Source organism: Oncorhynchus nerka, linkage group LG12 (genome assembly GCF_034236695.1).
Source record: "Oncorhynchus nerka isolate Pitt River linkage group LG12, Oner_Uvic_2.0, whole genome shotgun sequence".
Classification (NCBI taxonomy): Eukaryota; Metazoa; Chordata; class Actinopteri; order Salmoniformes; family Salmonidae; genus Oncorhynchus; species Oncorhynchus nerka.
The window spans coordinates 21494351-21511630 of NC_088407.1; the positions used below are offsets into that span (position 1 = coordinate 21494351).

Genomic DNA, 17280 nt, shown 5'->3' on the forward strand with positions numbered 1-17280 from the left:
AATGCTCCAACACAAATGCTATATTAATGACACACATGATACCAATACACTCTCTTCTTAAAGGGAAACAGAGCACTCAGAATACCCCTTTTAACATATAGTCTGCATACCAAATAGTACCCTGTTCCCTATATAGTGCACTACTTTTGACAGGGCCCATGGGGCACTACAAGGGGATTTGGTGCCATTTGGGACACAGTCATATCCTCCTTTCCTTGTCGGCTCATCTGTTTTGACCTTTGACCCGTTCTTGGTTAATGGCCAATTCTGTGTGTGTGTGTGTGTACATGAGTCACTTTAACGGGCAACTCTGGCACTCCCTCAGCTCTTCCTGGTGAACTGCTCCAGTTGCTGACTGGGCAAACACACACACACACACACACACACACACATACATACAAACACACACAGACACATGTACCCACATCAACAGACTTTGATATCATGCCGTGGATGAGGATGGACCCTCTGTAGTGCAACCAGATAGGGAAATAATGAAAGAGCAGCTTTACCATATAAAAGATGAAGGGAGCGCATGTAAATGCAATCATCACAGAAGATTAAGCAACCCCTCCACACACATAAACACACGCACACACACTACACCCCAACCGCTAGCTCAATGCATGTACACACACCAACAGAGCACCGTTAATTTGTTCAGTGCTCAGCCAGGCCCTCCACCTCTCCCCAGGACTGAGCTGAGCTCTCTGAGTAAAGGTGGCTCTTGAGAGAGAGAGAGGGAGAAAGGGAGAGATAGAGAGAGAAAGGGAGAAAGAGAGAGAGGAAGAAGGAGGGGGAGACGGAGAGATTAACCCCATACAGAATTAGTGATCATAGCCTGGCAATTGAAACCGGGGGGTCAGGAGAGATCGAAGGTGAAGAACACTTTCTAATCACCTGCCTCAAATATATATTCATTAGATTCCTTCTTTCCCAAATTCTAAATAAAAAGTTCTATATTCACTGAACAATCAAACAAAGATACACTTTGTATACTTTTGGGGGAGAGTTGGCAGCACAGTAAATCCCAGTTTACCACAAGCCAAGGGAGGAAACAAAGTGTACTATTTTCTCCATGTATAAGTAATTGACAATAAAAGTACCATTAGTCTTTAAAAAGTATAATATCTACTATTCTTATTGCTGTCGCTGTTGTTTTCATAATTTGATATGTATCACTTGACCTTGTCATTCATGTCTGTAAAGCATATTGAATTTGAGAGAGCGAGAAAAAGAGAGATACTGGCCTGGTTATACGGGAATGGGAGAGAGAGACTGGCCTGGTTGTACGAGAGGGGGAGAGAGAGACTGGCCTGGTTGTACGGGACACCTGATCCTGGAGCAGTTGAATTTCTCCTCGCACACAGACACAGACACACACAGACACACAGAGACACACACAGAGTCACTTTCTCTCTCTCTCTCTCTCTCTCTCTCTCTCTGGAGTTGAAACCCAAGCAGCACTAGATTCGCCCTGGCCGTACCACAGGGGCAGTGGAGTGGGGGATGGGGAGCAGGGGAGAGGGAGGGGAGGTGAAGGAGGAGGGGAGGTGGGGGAGGAGGGGAGGTGGAGGACGAGGAGGGGTGGAGGAGGAGGGGAGGTGGTGGAGGAGGAGGAGGGATGGTGGGGGAGGAGGAGAGGTGGAGGAGTGGCGGGGAAGGAGGGGAGGTGGAGGACGAGGAGGGGTGGAGGAGGAGGGGAGGTGGTGGAGGAGGGGAGGTAGGGGAGGAGGAGGAGGGATGGTGGGGGAGGAGGAGTGGTGGGGATGAGGAGGGGAGGAGGAGGAGAAGTGGAGGAGGAGGAGAGGAGGGGAGGTGGAAGAGGGGAAATGGGGGATAAGGAGGAGGGGAGGTGGGGGAGGAGTTCTACCTGGAACCAAAAAGGGTCATCTTGTGAGGACAGCCGAAAAACCCATTTTTTCTAAGAGTGTAGGAGGCTTATCTCTCCTAGATGGTGTGTGTGTGTGTGTGTGTGTGTGTGTGTGTGTGTGTGTGTGTGTGTGTGTGTGTGTGTGTGTGTGTGTGTGTGTGTGTGTGTGTGTGTGTGTGTGTGCTTGCGTAAGGTGAATTATTCAACTCTTCCATGTTGGAAAATAAGAGGGCTTTTAGTGGCAGAGGGTCCCCTCAGAGGTCACAACAATGTCACAGGCAGCACCAAAGACACACGCACACACACACACACACACACACACTGTCATTTCTTCACACTTCACATGGTAAACATATAAACATCTTATTTGAATGTGGTTCTATACGTTGTTTCATATTCCGTAAAGAACACGGACAATGAAGGTGCAATGATGAAGTGATGACATAAGTATTACACACTAATGGGTTCATGCATGATTAATATGAACCAGATGTACATGAGGTTCTGTAGACCATTGTTTCTGTCATGATACATGTATCTATATTGCACACCAAGGTTACTTACTTATATTGTTGTCTAAAATGTTAATTTGTAATTATTATTTCATTATAGGAGGACAATCTTTTTCATAACTGAAACTCATCAGATTGAATGTTGGCATCCAATTTCTACAGCTATTGTGGAAAGTTAATTTATGGCAAGTGTGCTTGACCAACAAACAAAAGCTATTGACAAACAGACAGATATCCCAGTGTAAAAGCCATAACTTTGAATAATGAAAAGCGTGACAACATTGAATCAGATGTAGGCCTATGCGGCCTATTAATAATCATGAATCATCTTTTTTTTTAAGCACAATTGTTGCAATCAAATAAACGAATACATTCTACGAAACTATAAAACATTTTTGTTTTTTAAAATGCACATAGAAATATACAATATTCTTGACCTACCAGCATTCATTGACTACGTCCCAAATAGCACCATGTTCCCTATTTACAAAACGACTTTTAACCAGGGCTTTGGTCAACAGTAGTGTACTATAGTAGTGTACTATATATAGGGAATAGCGTACCATATTGGACACAGCATTGTGAAGACAGTGGAATGTGTTCATAACAAGCGGAGGAACATGAACTTCATGGATCAACAAATGTTTCAATAAAGAGACGAGACAGTGTTGTTTAATGAGGCATTGTCTCCCTCTATTGTCCAAGCAACTGTCTCTCTAGTCTATCCTGACCATATGGACACGGCAATATGGCGCCATGGGCCATCCATACACAACCCATCATCAAATCATAATAATATTCTAATTTAGGCCTATTGAGAGACTGAAGTTATGGGTGCACTAAAAATCATAATATTTAGTTTTCTAATAGGGCCAATATCTCATGTATCACTGAGTCAATCAGCAGCATCAGCGGCATCCCAGTCAACAACAAACGTTCCCTCAACTTTAGAGAACATTCCCTTAAGAGTCTCATTAGGTCATTAAGTAACGTTTTCATAGAAATGCTCCTGTGATGTGCCAGGAATGTTTCCAAGAGACCCGTACCTTAATGTCAAATAGAACTCACCCAGAACGGGGTTACCATGTTCTCAGAACTTTAGATATTAATGGTTGAGACACGTTTCATGGGAACATTGCAAAAACATTCATGTGTCCAGTTTTCTGTGGGTTAGGACAATATTCCCTGAACGTCCCACCGAATATACACAGAACATGGTTGCCATGTTCTCAGAACATAAGATATTAAGGTCCTGGACACGTTTCATGGGAACATTGCAGGAACATTTCTGTTTATCAGTTGTCAGGGCATCATCTGATGGTCCCAAATGAATGTTCTCCCCCACAACAAGTGTTTCATTACACATCACGCCTTGTAACTGTTGTCAAACCAATCAAGGCCCTTATTGGTGAACCACTGATCCATTGATACTTACGAAGTGCTTTTAACATACAGTGTTTTCAACTTTGACACACTTCGATGTAGATGATTACATTGAGCATGTTCATTTATGCAGTAATTATTATTCAACATGTCCTCATCTGGGATTTGCACTTACAACCTCTTGGTTCACGGTACTCTGATCTCCCGGCGATGCCACCATGTCCGTGTCAGGTGTTGGTTAATCTGACTAGTCTCATCATTGATGTGATTTACTAATTTCAGCAATTTAAATGTTATAGTTGTCTAATATTGGTGAGGGCATGTTAACCTGTTTTATTGATACTCCTGAATCACTATTATCTATAAAATAGGTTTTCTTGAGTGTACTTTTAACACAGCTGAGATTTACTCCAAAGTGCATTCACCCTATTGCTTACACCTATCCAGTTGTTTCATCTACATAAGCGCTTAGGAAGGAGGGGTTAGGGTTTCTTCTGGATAGGACCTAACTATACTGGCCCAATAAGCACATGACCTGTAGCAGGGATCATCAACTAGATTCAGCCGCAGGACAATTTTTCCTTGAACGGATGGTCAGAGGGCAGGAACAGAATTACTAGTCATTTGTAGACTGCAAATTGACCGCAAGAAGCCCAAACAGATATAATATTTGACTAAAACATAATCATTTCAAACCGTGGGAATACTTTGGAACATATTTTCTAAATTAAAATCACCTGGAGCTGATATACTGTTGTTTTTACAGTCCTTTATGTCCTTGGTTCAAGACCCGCCAGGGAGGTCTCCCTACTCTCAAACTCTTAGCAATATACAGTACCAGTCAATAGTTTGGACACACCTACTCATTTGTAGAATGTATTATTTCATAGTTTTGATGTCTACACTATTATTCTACAATGTAGTAAAATAGTAAAAAATTAAGAAAACCCTTGAATGAGCCGATGTGTCCAAACTTTTGGCTGGTACTGTATGTTAAAGTCATTATTTGGCAACAGTCATAACACACCTATCTGATCTAATTAAAATGAGTTTGTCAATGACACATGTTTGTTCTACAAGGTATACGCGGTGGAGATTTTTAAAAGAGGATAGTTCTCTCTGAGATGCTCAGCTACAGTGCATTCTGAAAGTATTCACACCCCTTGACCTTTTCCACATGTTGTTACGTTACAGCCTTATTCTAATGATGATCGACGGAAACAGGATGTACTTTAGCTCAATTTCGAGTCTCATAGCAAATGGTCGGAATACTTATGTAAATAAGGTATTTCTGTTTTTTGGTTTTAATACATTTGCAAAAAAAATCTAAAAAGCAGATTTCACTTCGTGATTATGGGGTATTGTGTGTAGATTGATGAGGAATTAGCTTCATTTCATACATTTTTAGAATAAGGCTGTAACGTAACACAATGTGGAATAAGTCAAGGAGTCTGAATACTTTCCGAATGCACTGTATATAGAATTAATAAATACTTATAATTTGCATGGAAAGTGGAAATGTAGTCAAGGGGAAAATCCTACAGATTCCCATCTTTCAATGTGAATGAATTAGATCAGAGAGGTATGATGTAACTGTTGCCAAATAATGACATTAACATATTTTGGTGAGATTGGGATAGTAGGGTGATTTAACTTGATAGGTGTAAGGATGTAATCAATAGGGTGAATGGACTTTGAAATAAATCTCAGCTCTGTTAAAAGTACACGCAAGAAAGTATTTTATTGATCATAATGATCAATAATGCCTTACCAACATCAGACAACTATACTGAAAGCCCTTCAATAGCTGAAGTAAGTTCATCAAAAGAGGCTGTGAATTCAAATCCCAGGTGTTGAATATTGACGACTGTAGAAATGAACATGGACATTGTAATTATGTATGTCAAATGGTGTCAAATATGTAAGTTAAAAGCACTGTGTGGGAGTATCCCCAACCTTGACAACAGACAAAGAGCTATGAATGGATCAGAGGTTCACCAATCAGGGCCTTGATTGGTTTGGCAACAGTAACAAGGTGTGATGTGTAATTAGATTTTTTTTTTAGGGGGGAGACATTTATTTGATTCCATCAGGTGACATCCTGACAACTGATAAACATAAATGTTCCTGCAACGTTCCCATGAAACGTGTCTAGAACATGAATATCTTATATTCTGAGAACATGGCAACCATGTTCTGTGTATGTTTGGTGGGACTTTGATGGAATATTCTCCTAACCCACAGAAAACTGGACACATGAATGTTCCATAAAACACATCCAGAACATTAATGTAGTATATTCTGAAAGCATTGCAAACATTTATTTATTTATATTTCACCTTTATTTAACCAGGTAGGCTAGTTGAGAACAAGTTCTCATTTACAACTGCGACCTGGCCAAGATAAAGCAAAGCAGTTCGACACATACAACAACACAGAGTTACACATGGAATAAACAAACATACAGTCAATAATACAGTAGAAAAAGTCTATATACATGTTCTAGATAAGTTGTTTGACATTAAGGAAATGTTCTCCTAACTTTAACAACAAATCCCGCTAAAAAGGTTCTCAGAAGGTTTTTTGCTAACACAGATAGAATATTCCCCTAACAAACAAATACACTGGACACTCAAACGTTAACGGAATATTACGGGTAACATTACAACAACGTTCTCTCTCCCTAGAATTGTTAGCTAGGATCCGCGTGTGTGTGCGTGTGTGTGTGTGTGAGTGCGCTAGCTTAGTTCATTCCGCCACCACGACTGGGGGACCGGAGAGCGCGTGCGCGCATTCAGTTTGGCTATTGAAGAAAATCGGTCTTGAAAGAACTGACTGTCTCGATCGTGCACGAGGGATCTCAAAGCATTGATGAAAGACAGCGGCGGCGCAGCGCAAGCAGCGACTTGCAGACTGCGACAGCGGGACAGAGCGGCAATTAAATGTAAAACGACCGATTTCACCGCGTTTTCGAAGTACTACAGCCCTGTTCCTATCATGAATGACTAGATGACGAAGAGGAACCAGGGAAAAGAAGAGTGGAGGTTCGCTTCTCTCATCACGGGGTGCCGGTGAAAGAGGGGTAACATTGGCCAAAAACGTAAAAAGAGAATAACCGCACCATTATCAGTCGCGTCTGTCTGTCGTGAGATGACAAAGGTGGGTGATAAAGACAATTTGTCTTTTTGTTTATCTGTAAGAGCACCAGTTTTATTTTAAACCGCGTTTATCGCTATTTCATCCATTTTTATGGGGGGATGTGTATATGGGTATTTCTGCTGGCATTTCCCCCGGTAGACTAGTCTAAATCAGAATACATTATTGTCTCGTTTCATTGTTTTCCAACGTCACCGCCACTGGTGAACCCCCTGCCCTCGGTTTTAAGTCTTTAAATGCTTGGCGCTGCGGTGTTGTCAGTCACAATGATGAACAGGCAACGACGTTCCCGTAGGCTGTTGTGACACTGACAAGATACATCGTGCATGTGTCATTTCAACCCGTCAGTTGTTCGCTCGCCGGTTCTCATGTCATCATTATCATTATTATTGAGTGTGAATGAATTATCCCAATTCCCAATATTGACAGTTGGGTCTGAGTGCCGTGCTCATATTCTCCGAGTCTTGTCCTGTCCGGTCTATAGACCGCGGACGGTAGGCTACTTTGCGAAGATGTCCAGCAATCGCTTCAAGAAAACTCACAAGTCAATAGATTATGATGCTTTTTCTGTCATGATAATCTATCTGAAAGCTGTATGATTGATAATTATAGCCTCTCCATTATATTACATTAAATTGGTTTAAAACTCTCCACACGTATGCCTAATTCATTTTCATGAAAGGAGTTTATCATTTCCGAACATGAGATGGAGAGAGGAAATGGAGAGAGAAATTATTAAGATATGATAAGACATAAAAGAGCTCAAAGATAAGAAATATATTTTAAATGCATATGATTAAATGCAAACTTTAAAAAAATGAATAGTAATGTCCTTATCATATATCCAAGCTATTTGAATTAGTTTCCTATGGGTTTATTTGCAGTGGACCTGGTATTTGACCAGGCATTCTACCACAGACAACTTGTTCTCACGCTATTAGCTGTCAGGTTAACAGAAGTGTGATTGTGCTGAATGTTCTCATGTAATTCATTCACTGTCAGATTCGATGTAGTTTGGACGGCAAGTAGCGTAGCGTGTAAGAGCGTTGGGCCAGTAAACGTTTCTGTGTGCGTGCATATGCAGATCCACCACAGTGGGGACAAATCAAGTGTATCGAGACCGTTGCACCACAGTAGAGCATTAACCTCTAAGCCCAATTCATAAAGACTTGTAATCTCATTAACTCATTCAGATGTATGACATACACATCGCTCTAAATGCTATAGTATCAAGATGCAGAATCATAGGTCATGCACAAGCAGTGTTGTAGTGTGTTGGCTTTGTCTTCCCGACTGTGGGAACACAATACAGAACAATGAATGTGTGCTCTTGAAGTGACAATGCAGGCTTATGGATAACAGTGATAACAGCCGCCACACACACACGCTTCCACACGCACAGTTACACACTTTCTCTCTCCCTCCCCCTCTTTCTCTTGCTTTTACTGTCCCCCCCCCCTCTCTCTCTCCCCTCTCTCTCTCTCTCTCTCTCTCTCTCGCTCTCTCCCCCCCATCTCTCTCTCTCTCTCTCTCTCTCTCTCCCCCCATCTCTCTCACTCTCTCTCTCTCTCTCTCTCTCTCTCTCTTGTTCCCTGTACCCTCCTCTCTCTCTCTCGTTCCCTGTACCCTCCTCTCTCGCTCTCTCTCTTTCTCTTGTTCCCTGTACCCTCCTCTCTCTCTCTCTCTCTCTCTCTCTTGTTCCCTGTACCCTCCTCTCTCTCTCTCTCTCTCTCTTTCTCTTGTTCCCTGTACCCTCCTCTCTCTCGCTCTCTCTCTTTCTCTTGTTCCCTGTACCCTCCCTCTCTCTCTCTCTCTCTTTTCTCTTGTTCCCTGTACCCTCCTTTCTCTCTCTCTCCCTTTCTCTTGTTCCCTGTACCCTCCTCTCTCTCTCTCTCTCTCTCCCTTTCTCTTGTTCCCTGTACCCTCCCCTCTCTCTCTCTCTCTCTCTCTCTCTCTCTCTTGTTCCCTGTACCCTCCTCTCTCTCTCTCGCTCCCTTTCTCTTGTTCCCTGTACCCTCCTCTCTCTCTCTCTCTCTCTCTCTCTCTCTCTCTCTCTCTCTCTCTCTCTCCCTTTCTCTTGTTCCCTGTACCCTCCTCTCTCTCTCTCTCTCTGTTCCCTGTACCCTCCTCTCTCTCTCTCTCGCTCCCTTTCTCTTGTTCCCTGTACCCTCCTCTCTCTCTCTCTCTCTCTCTCTCTCTCCCTTTCTCTTGTTCCCTGTACCCTCCTCTCTCGCTCTCTCTCTTTCTCTTGCTCCCTGTACCCTCCTCTCTCTCTCTCTCTCTCTCTCTCTCCCTTTCTCTTGTTCCCTGTACCCTCCTCTCTCTCGCTCTCTCTCTTTCTCTTGTTCCCTGTACCCTCCTCTCTCTCTCTCTCTCTCTCTCTTGTTCCCTGTACCCTCCTCTCTCTCTCTCTCTCTCTCTCTCTTTCTCTTGTTCCCTGTACCCTCCTCTCTCTCGCTCTCTCTCTTTCTCTTGTTCCCTGTACCCTCCCTCTCTCTCTCTCTCTTTCTCTTGTTCCCTGTACCCTCCTTTCTCTCTCTCTCCCTTTCTCTTGTTCCCTGTACCCTCCTCTCTCTCTCTCTCTCTCTCCCTTTCTCTTGTTCCCTGTACCCTCTCTCTCTCTCTCTCTCTCTCTCTCTCTCTCTCTCTCTCTCTTGTTCCCTGTACCCTCCTCTCTCTCTCTCGTTCCCTGTACCCTCCTCTCTCTCTCTCTCTCTCTCTCTCTCTCCTCCCTTTCTCTTGTTCCCTGTACCCTCCTCTCTCTCTCTCTCTCTCTCTCTCTCTCTCTTGTTCCCTGTACCCTCCTCTCTCTCTCTCTCGCTCCCTTTCTCTTGTTCCCTGTACCCTCCTCTCTCTCTCTCTCTCTCTCTCCCTTTCTCTTGTTCCCTGTACCCTCCTCTCTCGCTCTCTCTCTTTCTCTTGCTCCCTGTACCCTCCTCTCTCTCTCTCTCTCTCTCTCCCTTTCTCTTGTTCCCTGTACCCTCCTCTCTCTCGCTCTCTCTCTTTCTCTTGTTCCCTGTACCCTCTCTCTCTCTCTCTCTCTCTCTCTTTCTCTTGTTCCCTGTACCCTCCTCTCTCGCTCTCTCTCTTTCTCTTGTTCCCTGTACCCTCCTCTCTCCCTCTCTCCCTTTCTCTTGTTCCCTGTACCCTCCTCTCTCTCTCTCTCTCTTGTTCCCTGTACCCTCCTCTCTCTCTCTCTCTCTCTCGCTCCCTTTCTCTTGTTCCCTGTACCCTCCCCTCTCTCTCTCTCTCTCTCCCTTTCTCTTGTTCCCTGTACCCTCCTCTCTCGCTCTCTCTCTTTCTCTTGTTCCCTGTACCCTCCCCTCTCTCTCTCTCTCTCTCTTGTTCCCTGTACCCTCCTCTCTCTCTCTCGCTCCCTTTCTCTTGTTCCCTGTACCCTCCTCTCTCTCTCTCTCTCTCTCTCTCCCTTTCTCTTGTTCCCTGTACCCTCCTTTCTCGCTCTCTCTCTTGTTCCCTGTACCCTCCTCTCTCTCTCTCTCTCTCCCTTTCTCTTGTTCCCTGTACCCTCCTCTCTCTCTCTCGCTCCCTTTCTCTTGTTCCCTGTACCCTCCTCTCGCTCTCTCTCTTTCTCTCTCTAGCTCTCTGTGTCCCTCTCTACATCTCTCTTCTCTCCCCCACCCTCTCACCCCTCTCTTATTCTCTATCTCTCTCCCCCTCCCCTCTCTCTCTCTGCCTTTCTCCCTCTCTCTCAATTCAATTCAATTCAAGGACTTAATTGGCATGGGAAACATATGTTAACATCTCCCCCCTCTATTCATCTCTCTCCCCCTCCCCTCTCCCTCTCTCTGCTCAGTGGGAAAGTTAATATGATAAAGTGTGTTTACTCCATCGATCCAGATAACCTTTTACACAGTGGCTTAGACCGCTGGTGTCAAGGGACATATTACTCAGATGTATGTCTAGATTCTGTAGGCTATATCTGTAGCCTAATCCCAGATCTATATATGCTTTAGCCAACTTTCTTGGCTGTTGTTATCATGCCGTACATAGCAACGACAGTCAGAGGAGTACACTAAAGCAGTGGTTTTCAAACCTCTCCTCTGGGACCCCCAGACGATTCACCCGATTCACATAGTCAAAGGCTTGATGATTAGTTGACAAGTTGAATCAGGTGTGCTAGCTGTGGAAGTTAAAATACATGGAAAGGCTGGGGGGCCCCGAGGAGAGGTTTGAGAACACCCTGGGCTAAAGCACTTACAGATCTGGGACCAGGCTGCATAGCTCCTCATACCACTACCTCATTCCGCTCTGTAGTTGTGTGGTGTGTAGTTGTATGGTGTGTAGATGTGTGGTGTGTAGTTGTACGGTGTGTAGTTGTCTGGTGAGTAGTTTTATGGTGTGTAGATGTGTGGTGTGTAGTTGATTGTGGTGTGTAGTTGTGTGGTGTGTAGTTGTATGGTGTGTAGATGTGTGGTGTGTAGTTGTGTGGTGTGTATAGTTGTGTGGTGTGTAGATGTGTGGTGTGTAGATGTGTGGTGTGTATAGTTGTGTGGTGTGTAGATGTATGGTGTGTAGTTGTGTGGTGGCTGGTGGGCTCAGTGAAGACTGGCATTTAAGAAGGAGCGTGAGCCTGATTACAGACCTTGTGATTAAATATTTACTTGCAGCATCTCAGCAGCCGCAGAGGGGTGTGTGTGTGTAAGAGAGAGTGGGGAGTGTGTGTGTGTGTTATATGAGAGATAAAAACAATGTGGTAATGGGGAGTTAGCTACTACAGTTAGGGTCCAGGAGTTTTCCCTGACCGTATCGATGGGCTATCCTCTCCTATGTTACCATCTAGCGAAGCGAGCATTCTGCATAGTGCCCACTGTGAGTCTGACAACGTGGCCTAACAGCTAGAGAAACAGATGGGCAGGGTTTGCAGAGCCGAGTGGGAGCCAGAGGTTGGGCGTGTGTCCAGTGGGCCCGGGCTGCCCTTGGTGGTGCAAAAACATCATTTTCATCTCTTTGTAGATGTACAGTACAACATCCCCATCCATGGGGACCTGGATTAAACAGACCGTCAGGGATTACCGTTTAAAAAGCCCTGTATCTGGCTGACCTCTATGCCGACTGGGGACTGGGCACAGAGACACACACACACACATGCATGCAAGCACACACACAAACACTCACACAACAAACACACACACACAAGGGGTGGGGCTGAAATAACGGGATGGGTGTGGTTGGCTTTGAATAGCAGGTGTGGATATGGATATTATTTGCCCTCAATTCCTTGTCCTTCTTTTGAGCAGCTGTTGCTGAATGACCTCAAGGGATTTTCAGGCCAAATAGAATCTGATCCATCAACATGTTACCAAAAACGTTGAAACTCATAAGCAAAGGTCGTGTTCAAACATGCAAAAATAAAGCAACAAGTTTTGAAGCGGACAATTGTTATTGATCAAGTTTAATCCTGCTTTGTGCCTTCTAAACATGTCTTTGTCCTGATTGGCTGTCTGTGGTTGGCACTTTGGGGCGTGGTTGTCATAGTGAAGGTCTGGGGTAGGGGCCTACACTACAGATGTGGCTGGGGTCCTGGGTGAAGTTTCCCTATAGGTACAGATATAGGATCAGCTTCCCAATGCCACAGTCCTAACCCTAACCAGTAGTAGGTGAAACTTCACCCTACACCAAAGCTGTGACTGGCAGAGTGGGCGTGGCTGTTAGAGTTGCCCTCCAGCTCCACCGCTATCGTTCTAATGAACCTGAGGAAAGACTACCCCCTCGGAGGAAGGCAACACAACACACTTCGTCACACGGAGAGATCATCAAACAAACACGCCCCCTGCCGTACGGCTTCCACCTACATAGGTTCAGTTTGGTCCTAGCAGAACTTGGCGAAGCGAACACCTGTGCTCGTATATTCGCACTAAAGAGCTTCGCTTGAAAAATGAAAAAAACGACAATATTCCTGTTGTTTGTGGGTCTTGAGCCACAGTAGCAACAACATATCACTTAATCGAAATGTATAAATCAAGAAATCAATTCTTTTTGACGTTTTTGCAGAAGACATCCTAGTCGTGCAATTTTACATCTAGCTAAGATGTTTGGTGTATTACCTGGCAAGTGAAAAAATGTGCATGAAAACTAAAAAGTAACTGCAGAAATTAGGGCCTCTGCTGCTGCACTCTCTCCTCTCTCTCGTTGAATGACAGCAAACACTTCATTGAAGAATCCTGTCCATACTTCCCACCCCTACTGTTGACCAATCACCGACGAAGGGACGTAGACTTCGGCTCCCCAATGCTCGAACAGCCGGAAAAAAACCCAGCCGAACACTAAAATGAACAAAAACATATACAGTTGAAGTCGGAAGTTTACATATACTTAGGTTGGAGTCATTAAAAAACATTTTTCAACCACTCCACAAATTTCTTGTTAACAAACTATAGTTTTGGCAAGTCGTTTAGGACATCTACTTTGTGCATGAAACAAGTAATTTTTCCAACAATTGTTTACAGACAGATTATTTCACTTATAATTCACTATATCACAATTCCAGTGGGTCAGAAGTTTACATACACTAAGTTGTCTGTGCCTTTAAACAGCTTGGAAAATTCCAGAAAATTATGTCATGGCTTTAGAAGCTTCTGATAGGCTAATTGACATCATTTGAGTCAATTGGAGGTGTACCTGTGGATGTATTTCAAGGTCTACCTTCAAACTCAGTGCCTCTTTGCTTGGCATCATGGGAAAATCAAAAGAAATCAGTCAAGAAAATAAAAAAATAAAAAAAGTCTGGTTCATCCTTGGGAGCAATTTCCAAATGCCTGAAGGTACCGCGTTCATCTGTACAAACAATAGTACGCAAATATAAACACCATGGGACCACGCAGCCATCATACCGCTCAGGAAGAAGACGCCTTCTGTCTCCTAGAGATGAATGTACTTTGGTGCGAAAAGTGTAAATCAATCACAGAACAACAGCAAAGGACCTAGTGAAGATGGAGGAAACAGGTACAAAAGTATCGATATCCACAGTAAAACGAGTCCTGTATCGACATAATCTGAAAGGCCGCTCAGCAAGGAAGAAGCCACTTCTCCAAAACTACCATAAAAAAGCCAGACTAAGGTTTGCAACTGCACATGGGGACAAAGTTTGTACTTTTTGGAGAAATGTCCTCTGGTCTGATGAAACAAAAATAGAACTGTTTGGCCATAATGATCATCTTTATTTTTTTAGGAAAAATGGGGAGGCTTGCAAGCCGAGGAACACCATCCCAACCATGAAGCATGGGGGTGGCAGCATCATGTTGTGGGGGTGCTTTGTTGCAGGAGGGACTGGTGCACTTCACAAAATAGATGGCATCATGAGGAAAGGAAAATTATGTGGATATATTGAAGCAACATCTCAACACATCTGTCAGGAAGTTAAAGCTTGGTTGCAAATGAGTCTTCCAAATGGACAATGAGCTCAAGCATACTTCCAAAGTTGTGTCAAAATGGCTTAAGGACAACAAAGTCAAGGTATTGGAGTGGCCATCACAAAGCCCTGACCTCAATCCTATAGAAAAATTGTGGGCAGAACTGAAAAAGCGTGTGCGAGCAAGGAGGCGTATAAACCTGACTCAGTTACACCAGCTCTGTCAGGAGGAATGGGCGAAAATTCACCCAACTTATTGTGGGAAGCTTGTGGAAGGCTACCTGAAACATTTGACCCAAGTTAAGCAATTTAAAGGCAATGCTACCAAATACTAATTGAATGTATGTAAACTTCTGACCCACTGGGAATGTGATGAAAGAAATAAAAGTTGAAATAAGTGATTATTCTGACATTTCACATTCTTTAAAAAATATGGTGATCCTAACTGACCTAAGACAGGGAATTTTCTATAGGATTAAATGTCAGGAATTGTGAAAATTGAGTTTAAATGTATTTGGCTAAGGTGTATGTATGACCACTTCCGACTTCAACTGTATTATTTTGTCATAATATATGTGCAAACTGTTTAGACTGGGATGCATTTGGCAGGCTTTAGCCCGGCGCACAATGATGATGTAACTGAACAGCACCAGTGGCAATAAGCCATCTGGGCTCACTCTAGAATTCTCATCGGGCCTGACATTTCAAGCCCAGTCTGACCCAAGTCCTGTGAGCTGAAGCCATTACAGGCTCAGTCTGACATCACAGAAAATGAAATGTGCCCGAACCCGAAATAAATCCAGATTTCTACCTACCAGTATATTGATTTTATCTTGTTGATTTGAACTTTAAACTTGTGTTGAGAACAATGCGATGGAGGCGGGCCGCAGCGGAGTGAGGGGACAAAGAAACATCCGTTGGGCCTAGAAAAAGCGCAGAGAGAGGAAATGTGACCTTAGTTATGATTAACTGTTGGAATAAAGGAGACTAATGCAATTTAAGGCATGTACACTAGCTCATCTTCATAATCAATGTCCAATTTTTGTTTGGATATTTGGTAACTAGGCTGGGAAAATGTTGGCTAAATTGAGGTGAGTGCTCATCTTCACTCTAGTTTAAGCATATTAATAAACAGAACATTTTGCTAGCATGTTATGTACTTCTCCGCAGTAGTCTGTTCTACTCCCTAACAAAAGCCTGAGACTTGTCTGATAATCAGTCAATGTGATTTTGTTTCACTAAATCTCTTTCTGTATATTTGGTTTATTGATCGCTCACTGGGTGAGTGGAGGTGGTAGCTCATTTATTTGTTTGCTCATCTATCACTTTTCAGAAACATTTAGCATGTGATAATGTAGCCTAAATCAAATGTATTATTTTGCTCAACTCACATGGCAGCCCTAAAATAATCTATCCTCCATTGAGCTGGGAGAAAGCATGTCTTAACGTAACTCTTCCTACTTCTATATAAACAATCAATCATTCATTCATGTCATTACACAGCATGAGTCATTCGTCTTTAAATCATTTGAAATGAAATAACAAATGGAGCCTTGTGTAATGAACACGAGGGGAGACAGTGTGCTGGTTTCATGCGAAGGGCGCAGCAGGTGTTTATTGTAAAAGACCACAGGAGGAGGCAGGTAGTTGGGTCCAGGGTCAGGCAGAAGGTCATACACAGGAGGAGGCAGGTAGCTGGGTCCAGGGGCAGGCAGAAGGTCATACACAGGAGGAGCAGGTAGCTGGGTCCAGGGGCAGGCAGAAGGTCATACACAGGAGGAGCAGGTAGCTGGGTCCAGGGGCAGGCAGAAGGTCATACACAGGAGGAGCAGGTAGCTGGGTCCAGGGGCAGGCAGAAGGTCATACACAGGAGGAGCAGGTAGCTGGGTCCAGGGGCAGGCAGAAGGGGGTCCAAAAGGGCAACAGTACAGGCAGGGAGAAGGTCATACACAGGAGGAGGCAGGTAGCTGGGTCCAGGGGCAGGCAGAAGGGGGTCCAAAAGGGCAACAGTACAGGCAGGGAGAAGGTCATACACAGGAGGAGGCAGGTAGCTGGGTCCAGGGGCAGGCAGAAGGGGGTCCAAAAGGGCAACAGTACAGGCAGGGAGAAGGCTAGTAATGTCGTCCAGGAGATCAGGCAATAAGTAGAGAACAGGAAAGCTGATGGGCTAAGGTACAGGCAGGGAATAAGCAAAAGGCATCGTTAGTGAGTCAGGCAAAAACTATCATACACAGGAGGAGTAAATCACCTGGAAAAACCCAGCACTCTGAAAGATGTGTCACAAAACAAATAATACCTCACAGTGATGGGGTGCAAAGAACTTAACTAAATAGTGTGTGATAATGACATACAGGTGTGTGAACAGGTGATTAGAATTCAGGTGATTGGGATCTGGAGAGTGAGCTGCGTTCAGGGGATCTAGGTATTTGAGAGTGTGGGCTGGAAAGTGAGCTGCGTTCAGGATATCTACGTGTTTGAGGGTGTGAGTTGGACGCAGACGTTACACCTTGAATAATGAAGCAATAAATAAATAATTCGATTTTCCGCCAAACTCCTATTTGAATAATCACTCAAAAGCCCAGTGTTTTAAATGTATGTTTGATTAGAAAAACATTTTAATCAGTTATGGGTCTGCTTTTGATAGTTTACAAGGTCCAGCAAGGCGCATTAGCAGGGCAGTCATAGGGTGCATTTTGTTCGGATGTATCAGTGTTAACAGATGCCATTAAAATATGGTATTCTTCTTTCCTGAGATGCGCTGCCTGTCATGGTCTTGTGGATCATCATTCTCCTGAAGTGCACTCCAGCCTATTCGTATCAAAAATTGAAACATTTCAATCAAGTTTCTCTGGCCCAGCCAAAATTGGAAACCTGGTGTGTCACCAGCTGCTGTGGCTGAGAGAGAGACATCCATAGTAGGCTAAAAGGTGCACAGACACACACCGTTTTCTTTCTTTCTTAAGCCAGTAAGACAACCCGGAAACCCA

The 17280-nt window shown here is 44.0% G+C and overlaps 1 protein-coding gene across 1 annotated transcript in view; it reads left to right on the forward strand.

The window, feature by feature from the left end:
• The first annotated feature begins 6553 nt into the window (after positions 1 to 6553).
• The window catches only part of LOC115137944 (galactose-3-O-sulfotransferase 3-like), a 45241-nt gene continuing 34514 nt past the window's right edge, over positions 6554 to 17280 (forward strand). Inside the window, 1 exon segment of the mRNA XM_065025395.1 lies at positions 6554 to 6927. The gene's annotated coding sequence lies outside the window, so the exon portion shown is untranslated.